Source organism: Sebastes fasciatus, chromosome 6 (genome assembly GCF_043250625.1).
Source record: "Sebastes fasciatus isolate fSebFas1 chromosome 6, fSebFas1.pri, whole genome shotgun sequence".
NCBI lineage: Eukaryota > Metazoa > Chordata > Actinopteri > Perciformes > Sebastidae > Sebastes > Sebastes fasciatus.
In genome coordinates this window covers 19,195,396-19,203,853 of record NC_133800.1, presented here as the reverse complement: position 1 = coordinate 19,203,853, position 8,458 = coordinate 19,195,396, and the positions used below count along the sequence as shown (strand labels likewise).

At 42.5% G+C, this 8,458-nt stretch overlaps 1 long non-coding RNA gene across 1 annotated transcript; it reads right to left on the bottom strand.

Annotated features, from left to right (window-relative positions):
* Window positions 1–5,610: 5,610 nt before the first annotated feature.
* LOC141770195 (uncharacterized) lies at window positions 5,611–7,483 on the bottom strand. Its single transcript, XR_012594457.1, has 2 exons — window positions 7,447–7,483; window positions 5,611–6,175 (listed from the first exon to the last, which is right to left on the bottom strand). It is a non-coding gene; the product is annotated as an uncharacterized LOC141770195 (long non-coding RNA).
* Window positions 7,484–8,458: the final 975 nt, after the last annotated feature.

The window sequence follows — 8,458 nt, the reverse complement described above, 5'->3', positions numbered from 1 at the left end:
GTCTGAAATTAAAGGGGACCTATTATGCTTATTTTCAAGTGCATATTTACATGCTCGAATGTTTAAAAAAATTTTTATTTTTCTCATACCAGCTGTGCTGCAGCACCTCTTTTCATCCTCTGTCTGAAACGCTCTGTTTGAGCTCCTGCCCCGCCCTCCCGAAAAGCCCCAGTCTGTTCTGATTGGTCAGCTGACGCATTGTTGTGATTGGTCAATCGAACCAAACTCTTCAGACTCCACTCCAGCTCCACTCTAACTAGTTTTGTTTGAGGGCATGCCAAACTAGCTGCTAGACAAGTATTATGCAAATGTGTTACTTGGTGACATCGCCACGTTACAGAAGAAAAGGCAGGACTTCAACAAGGTGTTTCAGGCAGTTCAGGAGCAGTGATTCTGTGGGGGAGTGGCATGGACCTTGGGCTTTATAACTTTGCAGACCTTTTACATGCACAAAAAACTACACAACACACTGAAGGAAAGGGGTAAAACAACAAAGGCATAATAGGTCCTCTTTAAAACTGCCTGAATGTGTAGATACACCATGCACCATGGAGATATATCCTGTAGTAAGATGTTCTCATAGTCTCCTGTTGGACATCGTCTCTGCCCTCTCTTTCCGATCAGGTGTGGCCACATTATACAGACATTACTTTACTTCAGAAAGGTTACTGTGGATACAAGGCTATTACTTAATCGCTCGCCTTGTGGCATTTTGAGCCACTGCTGGCCTCTCCTATAATTACTCAATTCCAACAATTCCATCCATTGCTCTTATTCAGCTGCGATTTGAATAATTGTACGGTGAACCTTCTCGCAGCCCAGTGGAGTGCCTCGGATACTGTTATGGGTCATTGTGATTAAGAGGTAGCGAGTAATTGTGGGCTTTTGGAGTCAATTGAGGTTGATAGCATTGGCCGTCACTAGCCATCTGTCTCTCTCGCTGAATCAACACAATGGTTATGACGGACACCAGGGAATCATAGGGTTATAAAGTATGGTTAGTCCGTGGCACTTATTTGGATTGAGCAATTTAGCGTGCTGAAATTGTATCTAATAGGGGCGCTGACATGTGCTATTATGTAGAGGCTATCTTGGACCTTTTGGTAGACGTTTCCAACATGTCCAAAATCAGATTTCTGAACCTTAAGCTTGAAAATGATTGTCAGTATTTTGAACATAATAAACACTCTGTCTCTCTCTTGCACAGACATTTACACACAGAGGGGAAAAAAACACTATATAGAGTCAGTTGGGGTGGTTGTCTCATAACGTCTTAGATCACAATGTGATGAAGTGAATCAAGACAACAGCAAGCAGCAGCATTTACAACTGCCACTCCATCAGCTTTTATGAGCCCCAGAACTCCTTTTTGTGTGGCTTTGCTATTGCATACTTTTTTTTGTGCGTGTGTGTGTGTTTATGTGTGTGTGTCAACAGCTCGCATTTCAGAGGCCGCCAGCTTTTACAGTTACTCCTGATGACAATGCCGTGGTACACAAATTACATACACGTTTTTTTTTTCCAGCCCTCCCCACAGGAATAACAATTTGCTTCACCCAACGTAAACACAATGCCATAATAAGGGCTCATTATGAGGCGACCAGATTCATTTTGTCTGCAACGGGGGGAAAACGCTCGGGAGATTTAACATGACAGCTCCTTTACAAGGATAAACATTTTTCCTTGATGCATTGCTGGATTTTTACATGTGGTGTACTCCAATATCAACAGCATTTCACTGAATTATTGGAAGGGGGAAAAAAATATGTGCGTGCCTCTCCTTTGATGAGAGATGAGAGTCATTAAGCACTTGATTCAGTTCCTATGGTTACATCTTAGATCAGTCTTACACTGGGTGATGTAGTGGACCAAGTGAATGATCACATGTTGTTTTTCTGTATGTATGCACTGTATGTGTGACAGTAAGACTGAATGTGATAACATAGCATCAAAGTAACCCAGACGTAGTGAGTGTTAAATGTTCTCAGTAGACTTGGAGGTCTTTGGTCGATGAAAATCAAAGAAACTGGCGCTTTCTTTTTGCACCCCCTCAGTGCCTTTGTCTTCCTCTAAGCCCTTGGTAGTCCTCAGCAGACAAGTGCAAGAGGCCGCTTGCTGTTAATTTAATGCTCTTCAGCGGAGAATTTATTTTAGCAGGGATACAGTGCATCATGCCAAAGGGAAGACTTCCTGACCCACAATCTGCTTAAGCCCCGACCAAGGGCACGGTGAGTTACGGCTCCCCGCAGCATGGTGTCATGGAGAGAAGCATGGAGGAGCAGAGGTCTGGGGAACAGCGAGGCGCGTGGCAATCGATTTCTCCTTGGGGGAATCCAACACATACACCGTTGTCGCCTCTTCCACCTCTCTCTGCCCTCTCTTTCTCCTCACTCGCAGTCTATTTATTTATCCTCCCTTTCGTCTCTCTTTCTCTCACCTTACTCAGGCCCACCTGCCAGCTTCGGATCTGGAGGGGTTACTCCACAGTATCTGCTTCCTCGAATCCAACCGCATGAGCTTTGTGACTCTGGCCTGACCCGGCCCTAATTAAACACAATTAGATAAATCCCATGGATTCCGGCATAATCCTCTGGACTGCAGCAAGGAGCAAGAGAGCGCACAAGCAAAGAGAGATAGTCGAGGGAGAGAGGGAGACTTGGCAGGAGAAGGGACAGCACATCCCTGCAGAACAAAGCCAAGCAGAGCGTCTAATGTATCAAACACATGGATTAGCGGTTAGCTGGGAGAGCTGGGGCTGAGCGGGAGCCTGCGGTTTCCAGCTTTCTTGGAGGCTGACTTGGCCCAGGGAGAGCCAGGGGGGGCCCCCGGTTAGTCTTGTGGGAGGCCGGGAATCCATTTCTGAATGTGTAAATTGACAACTGCATAAAGATAAGTAAATATATCATAATTCTGTCAGGCAGGATTTATTTTTGTTTGAAAAGACAGGTGCCATGATTAGTAGTTTTCCACATTCATGTAACCAGAATCCCATGATGAAACACGGAAAAAAGGAAAGACTGAGAAACAACTGCAAATTGACTCGTGCCATGCTGAACAGAGGCACACTTCTTGGTCAAATAGCCTACATTTTCTTCTTTTTCAAGACGGCTTTCACTAGACTTTTTAGTCTGGATCAATACCATATGATCTCTCTACAATACATGACTAAACAAGGCTCAAGCAGAGAGACTTTAGGGCAGGCAATTTCAGAAGCAACTTCTGAAATTTCAATTTGCTAACAAATTGTTCACACAGAACAGCAACTGTGAGCCTGCTTCTTACGATCATCTTCTCACCTCTCCTATTGTGTTACCAAGGCTGCAATATTTTCATAACCGTGGAAAGATAATCTCGCACTTGACTCCCAGTATTGAGTCATTTCAACAGACCCACTTTTGGCCATGTATTATTCACGGGTATTCAAGCCCCACTCTGGCCCAGGGAGGAAGTGCTCTCTCCCAGTCTCCGTCACAGGATATCAGCCTCTAATTCATTATTCAACATGCTGGAGCAGGGCCACTCAGTCTAACTCACTGAGAAGCTGCCTGGACAGAAGAGGGCTACAGAGGCTGGTCTGAGGCCTCCAGTGATTTCCCTTTCTAGATGGATGGCTGGATGGATGGATGGATGGATGGATGGAGTTGCATTCCATCTGGGTTTCGGATCTAGTTGCAGAATTTATGCTGTGTGGTGCCCAGCAATCACAGCTGTTTACTCACCTGATGAAGACAATGACGATGCCATTAGTGATGATAATGACGATGCAGCTGTGGATGCTGCTGCTGCTGCTGGAAATGATAGCGATGATGGCAATAACAATAATACTAATGACAGCAATGTTAAACAGTGAAAAACTTTCTAATTAATGTGTACAGTGTTTTTCATCTTACTGCTGCGTATTTACTTCTTCTGCATCTGTAACATGGATTAACAGTGACAAGCAGGGGCGATTTTAGGATCAGGCATAGGTTTCGTTTCAAAATTGGGAGGGACATATATTAAGCGGTAGGTCTGGGGGTCCTCCCCCAGGACATTTTTGAGCAACACACTTTCTGCCTTTTCTGCATCAAGTTATGTTAGAAATGTCTTTATTCATGTAAAGTAATACACCACATTCAGGCGCCAGGTGACACTCAAGCCCCCAGGAAGAGCGCCGGTCGTTGATGCCAATTTTCGTAGTGGCCAAACGGCGGTACTACAACTTCCGTCTCCGTCACGTGATGCCATTGGGCCCAAAAATACTTTTTCCCATAGACTTACATTGGGAAAGACACGTCTGTAACTCAGCGGACAATGTTTTTTGATGTGAATCAACTTCCCAGTATGAACACTTGAATAACCCTTATTTAAACCATTAGGTCCTAAAAGCTGTAAATTGCACTAATAGCCGAATCCAGAGTTACTTTCCTTCCTCCGTTCATGTGAATGAGACCCAGACCGAGGCTGGAGCGAGGGCTGGGAGGCGGAGTTAGAACACCGTGGCTGCTGTGATCCCGTGACCGAAAAATGTGACCGATCGGACGCTACTGCGCCTGCTCTATGGGCCCAATAGATGCGGAAGATTGCCAGAAGATCAGTTATCAAGTCCAGTTCTCTTTATACATCCATGGTGACAATTCAATGAATTGGATCCACAGCTTTCAAGTCATACCCAATTTATGCAATTCCAAGACTGTTTAGGGACACCAGTATGCAGAAATATTCAAATTTTTAGAGTAGGCAAAGATAACACCTTTATACCGCATGCAAAAAATTGCATGTTTTTTGCCCAAACTGCATGTGATTATCATAAAGTGGACATGTCTGTAAAGGGGAGACTCGTGGGTACCCATAGAACCCATTTTCATTCACATAGGTCAAAGGTCAAGAGACCCCTGTCAATATGGCCATGCCAGTTTTCCCTCACCAGAATTGAACCTAACTTTGGAGTGTTATTTAGCCTCCTTCCCGACAAGTTAACAGTTGATTACAATGGATTCACCATGTTTCCTAGCATATTTTCACACAAAAATCAACACATCATGTTCACCTTGTTCAGATTCTTCCAAACTCATTTGGATGGGTTCAACAATGGCGATAAATTGAAACAATGAACAGGCTTAATTGTTGGTGAACCTCATATCAATCACACAGAGGAAGTGACAACTAAAAAGACTTGTGAAGTAGATAAGGGAAGACCTTTTTAATATTGTACTGTGATATTATTATGAACAGAATTTGTGCAAGGAGAGAGAAAACAAAAAATCTCCAATTTACTACTTCGAGTTGGATCATCAAACGATTAAGTGAAGTACCATCAGACACATCCTGTGCACGGTATGGCACAAATTCTTCAGAAAAGTAAACAAAACATTTTCCTCTCAGAAACGGGCTATAACAGCAGTTCCTGAGATGCTTTTCAGCGCATTTAACCTTATTAAACAATAACACTGCCTGATTGTACAATTTTCTAAACACTGCTATTCTCCTTTCTGTATCTTTATACTCTTTTGATATTAAACTGCTTTCTCACTGTCAAGCAAAAGCACCACAAAAAAAGCAGTAACACAATAATAGTCAGACAGACTTGTTGACTTTTCTATATAATATGCATCTATGTAAATAAATGATAGGCATAACAGATCAATTAAAAACATCAACACCCTCAGAAATGAAAGTTTCCAGTCCAGATTTGTAGTTGTGAGGTAGAGGAAAGCGGCTGAGAGGTCACATTTGAGGGCTTGGAAGAAGATCAATCAGTCTGAATTAGGTCAGTGCCACGGAGGTCTCTGGAGGTGGGCGACAGCAGGGAGAGTTTCTGGTTTTGGGTCATCTGTGCCCCTGACAGAGCTAGCTGTAGACCAATGGGCTAACAACAGACCACCATTCATTTCCATGCTTCCTTCCTGAGATTTCCCTCTCTGGCTCCGTTGCATTGCCATCATCCCTCATTCATCCTTGATATCTCTCACTTCCCTTTCTCATTTCCCTTTCTGTCCTATTATAATCACCCTCTCCATATTTTAATCACTCTCCACTAAAACCATTAAACCTCCTTTGTCCTTTGTTGGAACAATACATTAAGTAAATTAAGAAAATACATCAATCCATTTCATTCATTTTCAGACATATTTCCAGGTCTGAGTGACGGTGGGGTAGCCTGGATGTTTTTCTCAGCGGGGATACAGCAGTGTTCCTAAAATAGGATCAAACGAGTGTATACAAAAACATTTAAGGACTACAGGACTTGAATAAACAGCACAAAGGTGGCACAAAGGTGGGTCATATTTGGTAAGGTTGCATGCTACAGTAGTTATCAGTAGCCTAGTTGTCAACCCTGTAGGCCTATACATGATCAGTGCATAGAGCATTACCGGAGAGCTACTTAAAGGCAAACTGAATGTTGACTTCTCCTCACTTTTTGTATAAGGATATGTAAACTATGACAGCTATTCGTTTCCACTTTTCAAAAGAGGATGGACAATTTGTGGAAACAGTATTAACAGATTCAAGCCTCAGGGTGGGCGTTTCCCATGGCAGCTGTTGACTGGCATTTGAGACCCAGTGTTGCTAGGAGACACAGGCCCAAACCTTTAAGGACTTTAAGGCACATTCCCGCTAAATCCACGAGTGATAGGGCGGCCCCACTGTCAAATCGTCAAGTGACGCATGACGGCTCTCTCGCAGACATTTTAAACCTTTTATGCACACTTCCCGTAAGTCTGCAATTCTGCAGACTTTGCCTGAGGGAATTACCCACAATTCATAGCGTTGTGACGTGAAACACTGGGTTAACCAGGACCGTAAAAATTCAGGGTTTAGGATTTAAGGGGGACATTGGGATTGGGCCACACTCACCTTCCTTTGTACGCTATCGACTGGAGCCATGGAGTCATCATAGCCCTGCATAACCTATGAACGTTGGCTATGTTTCGTGAAGGACATCTGCCTCATTGCAACATTCAGCATTTGGAAAAGCTAAGCTAACTGGCTTCTAGTGTGGGAAAGTGAAATCTAAAATCAGTCTGGTTGCTAATGTTTGCACTGATTCCCACTACAGGCTATATCTACTACTATCTATCAATTCAATTCAATTCAATTCAATTCAATTTGCTTTATTGGCATGACTGTCAGGTGAACAATGTTGCCAAAGCGTCAATTCAATAATAAATAAAAATTAAAAAAAAGAACAAAATAAAAACAAAAACATATATATACATATATGCAATTCATTAAGCAAATTACAATATATAGATATTTAAAAAAGAAAATGCATGTAAATGGAAGAAAACAATAAAGAAGAAAAATAATGTTTGTTGTGTTAATAAAACAAACAAACAAATAAAAAACAATTAATAACAATATATTGCAATATGAAAGGATAAATGTATAAAACAACAAAAAAAACAAAAAATATATCTATCTATAGTATATCAACTTTTCGGGCATGTTATAGCCCACCCACACCTGTTGATCGAGTCATTAGCACACTCAGAGCCGTGTTTGCAGGTGTACCGTTTGATTTATTCACTTATTTACCTCCACTGAAACTTTATGTGTAAAATTAAGCATAGTTAGTTCAAGCAGAGTGCTACAGCCAGTCAGGCTTGGCTCATTGGCTGATTGGCTGATTGGCATCAGCTGTTGCCAATGTGCTTTACAATGATTGGCTCATTCACAGCAGGTGTGAATAACTTCCAATCATGTTCATGCAGGTGTACAGCGCGGACATTACGACGTTGTCACGCATCACTGTTACTTTCCTTATGACAACGCTGTTTATTATTTACTGCCACAGCTGACCTGACAGTATTAGGCTACTGTAGATGAGTTTCTGGTATCTAAATAATCACGGTGTGCTGCGCATCGTCTGCTATCCGCGGTGGTCAGCTGCTGGTCGAACTACCAACCCGTTCAGATGCCCGGATGGAGGCCTGGTGTCCCTGTTGTTTGCTGTTGGACCACCACCATGTACCTGGAGACTATTCTGCAGACTTCAACCTCGACTCTAAAGTAAGTGCTGCTGTGCAGATTTAGCTTTTATTCATGGCTAGTGACAGTTGCTTCAGCTTTGTTACTGTGTTGTTGCTGTTTATGATTCATGTGGTGATGAGCTTGAATTATTGGTACTTATGGCTTCTGCATGCTGTAGGAGATGCTGTGCTGCTGGTTTGCTCAGTTTGCTGCTGAATCTAATATGTATTAATTTGCAATTTAAATCAATATGCATAGCCCACAAATGAATACACATGTGTATTCATTTGTGGGCTATGCATATTGATTTGCAATGTAGGTGTATTCATTTGCAGTGGTATAAGCTAATTTCTTGTGGAGTCGTCTGGCATATGTACTTGCCTTGTTACTAATGTGCACAGTGGTTATGAGTACTGGTGCATGTGTTGAATAGTTTTGAGCACCTGAGCATTTGCCCCAGTCTGTTGTGAGTTGTGTTGTTGTTTTTTTATTACCACATGCATGC